This window comes from Balaenoptera ricei, chromosome 2 (genome assembly GCF_028023285.1).
Source record: "Balaenoptera ricei isolate mBalRic1 chromosome 2, mBalRic1.hap2, whole genome shotgun sequence".
Taxonomy (NCBI): Eukaryota; Metazoa; Chordata; class Mammalia; order Artiodactyla; family Balaenopteridae; genus Balaenoptera; species Balaenoptera ricei.
In genome coordinates, this window is record NC_082640.1 from 63,486,930 (window position 1) to 63,498,415 (window position 11,486).

General features: G+C 37.0%; 1 protein-coding gene across 2 annotated transcripts in view; it reads right to left on the reverse strand.

Moving 5' to 3' along the window:
- REC114 (REC114 meiotic recombination protein) overlaps nt 1-11,486 on the reverse strand; it is a 110,573-nt gene that overhangs the window by 55,597 nt on the left and 43,490 nt on the right. The window lies entirely within an intron of this gene.

Sequence of the window (11,486 nt, forward strand, 5' to 3'; positions counted from 1 at the left end):
GATAGAGGACCCCCTCACATGTCTTTCAGATGGGTAGACAGCAACTTTTCAGGCCAGGAATACATAAGAGCTGAAGTTTATTTAGATGTGGGAAAGTATAAAAATAGAGCAGCAAAACGCTTTAACTCTTGCTAACCCAACTCTCTCTGTAGGAGGATAACAAAACACAAAAAAGTGATATTAATTGATGCCAGTGGTTTTAAATGTGGGAAGGGGGTAATAATAAAGTTATGAAGAGCTCTGTCTTCCTTGATCCTTCCTGAAAAAGTGACCAAAGACTGGTTCTAATTTAAAGAATTTAACTGTGTGAATAACTTGATTTTAAAAGTTTGTGCTAAATCTTTCCTCTCAGAAAATTCTGAAATTGAGACTATGATTTGGACAAATATTTTTAAACTAACTGGGTTAAAATTAGTGTTGGAAGATTCCAGAGCTCATTTAAATAGGAATATAACATTTTCACTGGTAAACATACTATTTCTTTTGGAAGAATATTTGGGCTGAGTGTGAAAAGTAAAACAAACCAAAAACTATAAACCCCATTTCCAGGATGACTCATATTTCCCAAGAAAATAGAATTAAAATTGTCTCAAGGCCATTTAACTTCTGTGTTTCAGACATAATTTTATTTAGGTGAAGACACTTGTGCTGAATCAGAACCAACTGAGATAAAAAGGAGTACCTGGAAATAGAGGCTAAAGTCTTAGGAAATAATTTCCCCCATTTGGCTATCTTTAAGAATCTTGGCTTAAGACTCTGGATTCTGCAACTACTTGTGAGTCAAGAAGGGAGATACTAGTAAAAGGTAGATCTTTACAGATTTATAATTGTAAACAGAATATGTTTTTAAATTTAGAGAAATATTCCAAAAGGAGTTATGAATTCCACATTTTAAAAAAGGAGTTTGAGTGAAAGGAAATGGATGGCAGCTCACTGAAGGGTAAGTTCACTATGATCAGGAGCTCCAGCACCTGGAGGGGAGGAACCAAGCAGGACTGAGCAGGCAGCAAAGAAGCAGGTGGCGACAGCAATCTTATACTTAAGGGTGACTGCATGAGGGCACAGCAAGGTACAGAACCCTGTGCCCCAGAAAAGCCACGCCTCCGTGTCCCCAGACTAAAAAAGGCTCACAGTGCTCATCCTACACTCAGCACAAGCTAAAAGAAGAAGAAAATCATGTAAAACCTAGCAAAAACAAAACAAAACGCATTCACTAGCTGGAATGTGTGTGTGTGTTTGTGTTGTATGTTTGGAAATGTGTTATAGTTTTAAGAGAACACACACACACACTCAATCCTATAGTTAGTTCAACAACAACAAAAACCCAAAAACCCAATCAGAAAATACACGAAGACCTGAATAGGTATTTCTCCCAAGAAGATAAACGACTGCCAACTAGCACATGAAAAGATGTTCAACATCACTAACCATTATGGAAACGCAATGAGATATGACCTCACATCCATTATGATGGCTACTATAAAAAAAAAAACAACGAGAAAACAGAGACTAAGAAGACAATAGAAATAAATCAATGAAACTAAGAACTGGTTCTTTGAAAAGATAAACAAAATCAACAAACCTTTAGCTAGACTCAACACTCAAACAAGAAAAAAAGAGGACTCGAAGAATATGAGTGAAGGAAGAGACTTACAACTGACACCACAGAAATATAAAGGACTATAAGAACTACATTTGAACAATATAATGAACAATTATATGCCAACAAACTGGACAACCTAGAAGAGACAGTTAAATTCCTAGACAACCTACCAAAACTGAGTGGTGAAAAAACTGAAAATCTGAACAAATCAGCTACTAGTGAGGAGATCAAATCAGTAATTAAAAACCTCCCAAAAAACAAAGTGCAGGCTCAGATGGCTTCACTGGTGAATTCTATCAAACATTCAAAGAATTAATACCAATCCTTCTCAACATTCTTCCAAAAAATAGAAGAAGAGGTTCCAAAAATAGAAGAGGGAATGTTTCCAAACTCATTTTATGAAGCCAGCATTACCTTGATACCAAAACCAGACAAGGATGCCACAAGAAAAGAAAATCACAGGCCAATATCCCTGATGAACAGAGATGCAAAAATCCTCAACAAATATTAGCAAGCTGAATTCAATAATACATTAAAAGGATCATACGTCATGACCAAGTGAGACTTATTCCAGGAATGCAAGGATGGTTCAACATCTGCTAATCAATGTGATACATCACATTAACAAAATGAAGGATAAAAATCATAAGATCATCTCAATAGATGCAGAGAAAGCATTTGACAAAATTCAATATCCATTTATGATAAAAACTCTCAACAAAGTGGGTATAGAGGGAATATACTTCAACATAATAAAGGGCATATATGACAAGCCCACAGCTAACATCATACTCAATGGTGAAAAGCTGAAAACTTTTCCTCTAAGATTAGGAACAACACAAGAGTGCCCGCTCTATAGTCACTTTTATTCAACATAGTACAGTAAATCCCCTACATACGAATGAGTTCTGTTCCAAGAGTGCATTCATAAATCCAATTTGTTTGTTAAGTCCAACAAAGTTAGCCTATACACAATCGGCTATATAGTACTGTACTGTAATAGGCTTATAATACTTTTTACACAAATAATACATAAAAAACAAACAAACAAACAAAATTTTTAATCTTACAGTACAGTACCTTGAAAAGTACAGTAGTACAGTGGCATTGAGTGAACAGGCAAGAAGAGTTACTGACTGGAGGAGGGAGAGGAGGTGGGAAATGGTAGAGCTGAAGGATCATCAGCAACAGGAGACAGAGGGCAAGCTGCAATTTCACTCATACCTGACACTGATGGAACACACGTTTGTATCTTTGAAAGTTCACAACTTGAAGGTTTGCATGTAGGGGACTTACTGTACTGGAAGTCCTAGCCAGATCAACTAGGCAACAAAAAGAGAAAGGCATCCATATTGGAAAGGAAGAAGTAAAATTATCTCTGTTTGCAGATGACATGATATTATACAGAAAACCCTCAAGACTCCACCAAAAAACTGTTAGGACTAATAAATGAATTCAATACAGTTGGAGGATACAAAAATCAGCATACAAAAATCTGCTGCATTTCTATATACTAATAACGAACTACCAGAAAGAGAAATTACAAAACAATCCCATTTACAATTGCATCAAAAAGAATAAAACACCTAGGAATAAATTTAACCAAAGAGGTGAAAGACATGTACATTGAAAACTGTAAGACATTAATGAATAAAAAAATGAAGTCACAAATAAATGGAAAGATAGTCCATGCTCATGGACTAGAAGAATTAATAGTGTTAAAATGTCCACAGTACCCAAAGCAATCTACAGATTCAATGCAATCCCTATCAAAATTCCAATGGCATTTTTCACTGAAGTAGAACAAACAATCCCCAAATTTAAATGGAACCACAAAATACCGTGAATAGCCAAAGCAAGCTTGAGAAAGAAGGTCAAAGCTAGAGATATCATGCACCCTGATTTCAAACTATATTACAAAGCTATAGTAATTAAACAGTATGGTATTGGCATAAAAAAAAGATACATAGATCAATGGAACAGAACAGAAAGCTCAGAAATAAACCCAGGCATACATGGTCAGTTAATTTACCACAAAAGAGCCAAGAATACACAGTGCAAAAAGGACAGTCTCTTCAATAAATGGTGTTGGGAAAACTGGACAGCCACATGCAAAAGAATGAAACTGGACCACTATCTTATACCATAAACAAAAATTAACTTACAGTGGATTAAAGACTTGAATATAAGACCTGATACCATAAAACTCCAAGAAGAAAACATAGATAGTAAGCTCCTTGACATAGATCTTGGTGATGATTTTTTGAATCTGACACCAAAAGCAAAAGCAACAAAAGTAAAAATAAACAAGTGGGGCTATATCAACAAACTAAAAAGCTTCCTCACAGCAAAGGAAAGCATCAACAAAATGAAAAGGCAACCTACTGAATGGGAGAAAATATTTGCAAATCATATATCTGATAATGGTTAATATCCAAATATATAAAGAACTCCTGCAATTCAACAGCAAAAAACCCCAAACAATCCAGTTAAGAAATGAGCAGAGATCTGAATAGAAATTTTTCCCAAGAGGACATACAGATGGCCAACAGTACATGAAAAGATGCTCAACATCACTAATCATTAGAGAAATGCAAATCAAAACCACAATGAGATATCAACTCACACCTGTTAGAATGTCTGTTATCAAAAAGATAAGAAATAACATGTGTTGGCAACGATGTGGAGAAAAGGGAACCTTTGTGCACTGTTGGTGGAAATGTAAATTGATGCGGCCACTATGGAAACACCATGGAGGTTCCTCAAAGAATTCAAAATAGAACTACCATATGCTCCAGCAATTCTACAGGGTACTTATTTGAAAAAAGTTAAAACACTGTCTTGAAAAGACATTTGCACCCCATGTTCACTGCAGCATTACTTACAATAGCCAAGGTATGGAAACAACCTATGTGTCCATCAATGCATGAACAGATAAAGAAGATGTGGTACACATAGGCAATGGACTATTATTCAGCCCATAAAGAAAAAAGTCTTGTCATTTGTAAATGTGGACAGACCTTGAGGGCATCATGCTAAGTGAAATAAGTTAGACAGAGAAAGACAAATACTGTATGATCTTACTTACATGTGGAATCTAAAAACAAAAACAAAAGAACAAGCTTATAGATATAGAGACCAGATTAGCAGTTGCCAGGGTAGGGGTGGGGAGTGGGAGAAATGGTGAAAGGGGTCAAAAGACACAAACTTCCAGTTATAAAATAAATAAGTCATGGGGATGTAATATACACCATGGTGACCATAGTTAATAATACATACAGTTGCCAACTCATGATGGTTCAACTTAACAATTTTTCAACTTTATGATGGTACAAAAGCAAGAAAATTCAGTACTTTGACTTTTGATCTTTTCCCCCGGGCTATCAATATGCTGTACAGTACTCTCTCGTGATGCCTGGCAGTGGCAGTGAGCTGCAGCTCCCCCAGCTACCGAGTGGATCATGAGGATTAACAACCAATACACCCAAAACTACTCTGTTTTTCATTTTCAGTGCACTATTCAATAAATTACGTGAGATATTCAACACATTATAAAATACACTTTGTGTTAGATGATTTTGCCCAGCTGTAGGCTAATGTAAATGTTCTGAGCACATTTCAGGTAGGCTAGGCTAAGCTATAATGTTCAGTAGGTTAGGTGTATTAAATGAATTTTGACTTAGTATTTTCAATTTATGATGGGTTTATCAAGACATAATCCCATATTAAGGAAGATCTACACTATATTGCATATTTGAAAGATGCTAAGAGAATAGATCTTAAAAGTTCTCATCACAAGAAAAAAATCTTGTAACTATGTAACGTGATGGATGTTAACTAGTTTATTGTGGTGATCATTTTGCAATGTATACAAATATCGAACCATTGTATACCTGAAACTAATAATGTTATATGTCAATTATACCTCAATTTTAAAAAACAAGAAAATAACCACCATTAGTGAGGATGTGGAGATACTGGAATCTTTGTGCACTGTTGATGGGAGTGTAAAATGGGGCAGCCACTGTGGAAAAAAATATGGTAGTTCCTCAAAAAATTAAAAATAGAATTACCTTGTATTCCAACAACCCTTCTGGGTATATACCCAAAAGAACTGAAAGCAGGGTCTCAAAGAGATGTTTATATACCCATGTTCATAGCAGCATTATTCACAATAGGCAAAAGGTAGAAACAACCCTAGTGTCCACTGACAGAAGAACTAATAAAATGTGGTATATACATGCAACAGAATATTATTCAGCCTTAAAAGAGAAGGAAATTCTGACACAGGCTGTAACCGGATGAATCTTGAAAACACTGTGCTCAGTGAAATAAGTCAGACACAAAAAGACAAATACTGTATGATTCTACTTACACGAGGTAAATAGAGTAGTCACAGTCATAGATACAGAAAGTAGATTGATTGTTGCCAGGGGCTGAGCTGGGAGAGGGGGAATAAGGAGTTGTTGTTTAACGAGTATAGCGTTTCGGTTTTTCAAGATGAAATGAATTCTGGAGACGGACAGTGGTGACGGCTGCACAGCAATGTAAATGTACTTAACACCACTGAGCTGTGCACTTAAAAACGAGGAAGATGATAAGTTTTATGTTATGTGTGTTTTACCACAATTAAAAACAAATTTTAAAAGGCCACCATAGGTAAGAGAGAATCTGTTCAAAATGCCAAGACTGGAAAGGGGAAGCCAGCTGAACTTGGGCCAAGGTAGACTGAAGATGGAGTCAAGGTCTCTGGGCCCTTTGGCTATACCAACCCTTTGAAAGAAGTAACAGAATGGCCTAGTGGTGGTTTTGCATGGAGCCTTTTGACACTAATGTCCTCACTTGGATGCAGGTGCTAATTTAACAAGCAAAATGGAAACCTATGGTACTACTGTACACCAAGCTACAGTTTAATCTGAAGCATTAAGTTCCCATGGACCTCACAGGAGGTGGCAGAGAATTATGAAGTTTAAGGGAAATCAAGTTTAAACAGCTGCCCGGGTCCAAGCAGAGAGCCCAAAGCTTGTTTGGATTTCAACAAAAACATCACAGAGGGAGCTGTTACTGGGCCCTAGCAATCAGTTTCTCCGAAAGAAATGACACTGTACTTTTGTTTTTTTTTGGTTGTGCAGCTTCTACAAAATTTGATAGTACAAATACAGCACACTTTAATCCATGCCAATAATTAGATTCTCATACTAAAACAGAAGTGGCTAAAACTTTCCATGGCTATCCTGTCCCTTCCTTTTATGGGAAAAATTCTAAAAATATATCACAACCCAGATTAGTATGAAGGGAGAGGGTGTGTAAATGTAATACCAACAGAAAATTGCAATTGAAAAGTGCTATAATCTAAATATGTTTCCTCTTCTATGTGTTGGTTCTTGTGGAATCCAGAAAATACTGTGAATACACTGCATAAACTGACAAAACTGTTCTTTGATTTAGGGGGCAAAATGTTTTTTAAATATGTATTCTTATTTTTATCACACACATACACATAATTTAAAAAATCAAATATTTCTATAATAACATTGATTCATAAGAACTAAATATTTTTAAAGTTTATTACATGAACAGTACTAAAAAAAGGAAAAACCATCTCAGTAGATGCAGAAACAGCATTCAACAAAATTCAACTCCTATTCATGACTGAAAACTCTCAGCAAACTAGAATAGAAGGTAACTTCCTCAATCTCATAAAGGGTATTGACAAAAACCCTACAGCTAACACTATACTTATTGTTAAAAAGACTGAATGCTTTTCCCCCAAGATCAGGAACAAGGCAAGGATGTTGATTCTCACTAAAGGATGTCCTAGCTGGTGCAATCTGGGGAAAAAAGAGCAGGGAGCTGGACAGAGTATACAGACTGAATGAAAGGAGGAATGTGAAACTGTCTATTCACAGACAACAGATCACCTGTGTAGAAAAAAATGACAAAACATCTAAAAAAAGCTGTAGAACTAATAAATGAATTCAGCAAGATCACAGGACATGAGGTCAACATGAAAAAAAAGTCATTTGTATTTCTATACCTTAGCAACAAATTATTAGGTATTGGGATTTCTAAAATTCTATTTACAATAACTTAACTATAAAGTATTTGTGGATAAATTTAGCTAAATACGTATAAGACCTATTGTGAAAACTACAAAACACTGCTGAGAGAAAGTTTATAAATAAATGGAATAAATAAAAGATATAAATAAATGGAGAGTTATAACATGTTCATGGGTCAGAAGACTCTATTAAGATGTCAATTCTCCCCAAGATGATTTATAGATTCAAAGGAATCCCAATCAAAACCCCAGCAGGTTTTTGTTTTATTTTTTTTTGCAGGAAAGCTGACTCTAAAATGCAAATAACAGAACAACTTAGAAAAAGAACACGGAGGAATTACACTACCAATTTCAAAAATTACAGCAAAGCTAAAGTAATCAAGACAGTATATTATTGGATTAAGAAGAGACATTTAGGTCAACAGAACAGAAAAGTGAGTCTAGAAATAGACACACACATACACAGCAAACTGATTTTTAACAAAGGTGCCAAGGTAATTCAATGACGAAAAGTTAGCCTTTTCAATAAATGATGCTGGAACAATTGTTATGTATGTGCAAAAAAGTTAACCCAGACCCTTAACCCTCGCTATATATGAAAAATTAATTCAATGGTTCCAGAAGTAGATTCTCTAAGATCTGTGATTATGTCCATAACATAGTAATTTTTTCAATACCACATTGCCTTAGTAGAAGAGAAGAAGGGATTCTATACCAAATAATAATAAACAGTAACGTTATTAAATACTACTAAAAATTCATAATGAACCACAGGGCTAAATCTAAGAGCTAAAATTATAAAATTTCCAGAAGAAAACACAGAAAAATACCATTACAATCTTAGAGTAGATGAAAATTTCCTAAATAGCATGCAAAGAGAAAAAACTGGAATTCATTAAAATTTTAGGCTTTGGCTCTTCAAAAGACACTGCTAAGAAATGAAAAGGTAAGCCACAGACTGAGTGAAATATTTGCAGAACCCATTTCTGATAAAAGAGCTGTAATCAGAATAAGAACTCTTAGAAATGCAAATCAAAACAACAATGAGTTATCACCTCATACCGGTTAGAATGGCCATCATCAAAAAATCTACAAACAATAAATGCTGGAGAGGGTGTGGAGAAAAGGGAACCCTCCTTCACTGTTGGTGGGAATGTAAACTGGTACAGCCACTATGGAGAACAGTATGGTGGTTCCCTGGGAAACTAAAAGTAGAGCTACCATATGATCCAGCAATCCCACTCCTGGACATATATCTGGCGAAGAACATGGTTTGAAAGGATACGTGCACCCCAATGTTCACTGCAGCATTGTTTACAATAGCCAAGACATGGAAGCAACCTAAACGTCCACTGACAGATGAATGGATGAAGAGGATGTGATACATATATACAATGGAATATTACTCAGCCATTAAAAAGAATGAAATAATGCCATTTGCAGCAACATGGATGGACCTGGAGATTATCACACTAAGTGAAGTAAGTCAGAGAAAGACAAATATCATGTGATACTACTTATATGCGGAATCTAAAAAAAAAATGATACAGGTGAACTTGTTTACGAAGCAGAAACAGACTCACAGACTTAGGGAACGAACTTATGGTTACCAGGGGGAAGGGTGGAGGGGGAAGAGATAGATTGGGAATTCGGGATTGACATGTACAAACTGCTATATTTAGAATAGATAACCAACAGGGACCTACTGTATAGCACAGGGAATGCTGCTCAATATTCGGTAATAAACTAAATGGGAAAAGAATTTGAAAAAGAATAGATACATGTATATGTATAACTGAATCACTTTACTGTACACCTGAAACTAACACAACACTGTTAATCAACTATGCTCCAATATAAAATAAAAATTTTTTAAAAATGCAAAAAAAGTAAAAGAACTCACAATTCAAATATAAAAAGACAGACAACTCAATTAAACAAGGTTATAAGATATAAGCAGACACTTCAATAAGATACACAAATGGCAAATAAACACACAAAAAGATGGTCAATATCATTAGCCATTAAGAAAATTCAAATTAAAACCACCATGAGATACCACTACATATGCACAAGAATAGTTAAACTTAAAAAGACTGACAATGTCAAGTGTTGGTGAGGACATGGAACAACTGGACCCTCACACACTGCTTGTAGGAATGCAACTTTGGAAAACAGTTTTGCAGTTTCTTATAAAGTTAAACATAGATGTACTATATGACCCAGCAACAGTTCCCCTCTTGGGAATTTACCAGAGAAAAATGAAACTATATGTTCATACAAAAAGGCTGTATACAGGGCTTCCCTGGTGGCGTAGTGGTTGAGAGTCTGCCTGCTAATGCAGGGGACACGGGTTCAAGCCCTGGTCTGGGAAGATCCCACATGCCACGGAGCAACTGGGCCCGTGAGCCACAATTACCGAGCCTGCACGTCTGGAGCCTGTTCTCCGCAACAAAAGAGGCCGCGATAGTGTAAGGCCCGCGCACCGCGATGAGGAGTGGCCCCCACTTGCCACAACTAGAGAAAGCCCTCGCACAGAAACGAAGACCCAACACAGCCATAAATAAATAAATAAATAAATAAATGATTGAAGGACTTAAAAAAAAAAGGCTGTATACAAATGTTTATACCAGCATCATTCATAACAGCCAAAAAATGGAAACAACCCAATGTCGATCAAAAATTGAATGGATAAGCAAATTAGGTTTATCCACACAACAGAATATTATTCAGTAATGAAAAGAAATGAACAATATGGATGAATCTCAAAAGTATTATGCTAAGTGGAAGAAGCTGGACACAAAAGGGCTACATAATGTATGATTTTATTTATGTGAAATTCTAGAATAGGCAAAACTATGGTGGCAAAAAGCAGATTGGTGGTTTTGCTAGGTTCCAAGGGTGGACAGAGAAGATGGACTGCAAAAGAGCATAAGGAAACTTTTTGGGTTAATTGAAATGTTCTATACCATGACTGTGTGGCGGTTATACAACTATACACATTTATCAAAGCCCATCAAACTGAACACTTAAAATTAGTGAATTTTATTTTGTGTAAATTATACCTCAATAAAGGTATCTTTTTAAAAAGAGTTTAGACAGTCACACGCTCTCCCACACCTTAGCACAGAGGCCAGGGGCTGACCCGCCAGTGGCCTATCCAGTACCCATCCCTTCTGCTCCCTCCTTGCTGGCAGAGCCAAGTGGGGGCATCTGCCCTAAGGGGTGGTGTGGGTCCCTCTCTGGCCCAAAGAGTAAAGAGAGCTTTGTTCAAGTCCACCGCCAGTGGTGGTCAAGAAGGGGCCCCGTGATACAGTTCTGGCCAGAAGGCAGAGGCTCTGGTGGGGCTTCTGGGAATGGATCCCCTGTTCGTAAAAAGCTGTGCTGAGAAGGGACTTCTTGCTTCCTGCCTCTGGACACGGCCCAGAGTGTTCTGAGACCCCAAGAACTGTACAGGACACCTCTTGCCGCTTGGAGCTGTAGCAGCCATTTTGCAAGCATGGAGGGGGGACCTGTCTGAGGACCAGGACCTGCCCCAGACCTATTGAATTTGAATCCCTTGGGGGCGAGACCAGAACTCATGCATTTTCTGCAGACTCTCCAGGTGACTCTGGTGCACCCAGGACCGAGGACCACTGCTCTGAGCATACAGTGCTGGACCAAGACGTGCCCTGCCCAGAAGTGATTTTGAGCACTCCTCTCCCAGGTGACTGTGGTTGGCCCTGATCCATCATCAGATCAGTCCTATGGGTGTGAAAGGGCTGCCATAATTATGGACCACAAACAGGGTGGCCTAAAGCAACAGAACTCTATGCTCTCACA